The sequence below is a fragment of the Amphimedon queenslandica genome, unplaced genomic scaffold, assembly GCF_000090795.2.
Source record: "Amphimedon queenslandica unplaced genomic scaffold, v1.1 AMPQUscaffold_3812_Cont24198, whole genome shotgun sequence".
In the NCBI taxonomy this organism is placed as follows: Eukaryota; Metazoa; Porifera; class Demospongiae; order Haplosclerida; family Niphatidae; genus Amphimedon; species Amphimedon queenslandica.
This window is the reverse complement of record NW_003555865.1, coordinates 1-1,448: the sequence shown is the minus strand read 5'-3', so window position 1 is coordinate 1,448 and position 1,448 is coordinate 1. Positions and strand designations below refer to the sequence as shown.

At 33.1% G+C, this 1,448-nt stretch overlaps 1 long non-coding RNA gene across 1 annotated transcript; it reads left to right on the top strand.

Annotated features, from left to right (window-relative positions):
* The first annotated feature begins 239 nt into the window (after positions 1-239).
* LOC105316192 (uncharacterized) lies at positions 240-852 on the top strand. Its single transcript, XR_002190571.1, has 3 exons — positions 240-347; positions 405-518; positions 749-852. It is a non-coding gene; the product is annotated as an uncharacterized LOC105316192 (long non-coding RNA).
* Positions 853-1,448: the final 596 nt, after the last annotated feature.

The window sequence follows — 1,448 nt, the reverse complement described above, 5'->3', positions numbered from 1 at the left end:
ATGAATAGAAAAGATACATAACATTGTCATTTACCTAATTTTAACTACTATACCGGCCCCAGTTCACACTCTTTAAACTTACAATCAGTCTTCATAGTAATCCATCATCCATGAGTCAGGGAGCCCCTCGTCACCATAACTAATGCCAGTAGTACCTCCTCTGATGGAAGACATCTTTAATCAATAATAAGGATGGGTGTGGTGACACGCCCATAAAATTTTTATTTAAAAAGGAGCAAAATAATGTTTAGTCTAGAAGACTAGAACAAGAAAAAGCACACAGTGCAAGAAACTAGTGGAGAGACTGGTATCCAGTGGAATATCAGCAAAAGAAATGCATTTCCCAGGTAAAGGTGTATTTCTGGACTTTACACAATGAGTTGAGGCTGCCCCTTCTTCTTTAGATAGGAGTGCACCAGTTACTGGGACGGTCAGATTGATAATTACTTGAAGAATAATTTAAACATGGACGATCATGTCATTCATTTATTGTTCTCAGCCAATCGATGGGAGCTGGAGTAAGGATTCTAATTTTAGATTTTTGTTACTAAAATTAGCACAAGCTAAAATGAATTTTGTTTCTAAAATTAGATCGTATGGTTTAGGATGTTAATTTTAGTAACAAAAAAATCAAGTTTAACCATTTTAATTTGTTTTTTGGAGTATTAATTTTAGCATCAAAATTAATGTAATTTTAATTTGGAACAATAATTGTTGGATAATTGGATTTCTCTCTCTCTCTCCTTAGGGCTGGAATGTGTTGAGATTTGAAGTCAGGTACAACACTAGTTATTGACAGATATGCTTATTCAGGTGTCGCTTTTACAGCTGCTAAAAAGGTAATGTACATGTATTGAAAGTATCAAACAGCAGAAAATTTTGGAAGGAACTAAACATTGTGTTTTTATAGCCATTTGCCAAAATAAAAATGTCATTTTTAGCCATTATTATGAGGGACATGACCACAAAAAATTTTTAACTATAATTTGCCGTTAGCCAATATTGTGCAATTTGCCAAAATTTAAAGTCTTACCAGCCTTCAATATTTTCTGATGTGTAATAAAAGTGGAGTAATTTTAAAGCTATTTTTTGGAAAAAAACCATGGGCTATAGCCTTAGGTATTTTTCAGAATTTTGGCCTTATCTTAAAATGGCCGTAACTCGAAAAATTCAAGTCGGAATCAGCTAAAGCTTTCTACACAGCATAAGTACATCAATACGTATCAGAAACTGTATTAAGAATTGGAGGGTGATTTTGAGCCATTTATGGGCTATAGCCTTGGGTATTTATTATAAAGAGACTACTCAGTTGTCCTATTAAAATGACATTCCTCATACTCCAGTAAACTTACATTATTGTATTATTATTGGTGGTTGGTATTATTATGGGATAAACACAGTCAAACATTATAAATCCAAAATCATCATTCATTATGCTGATAGGAGCA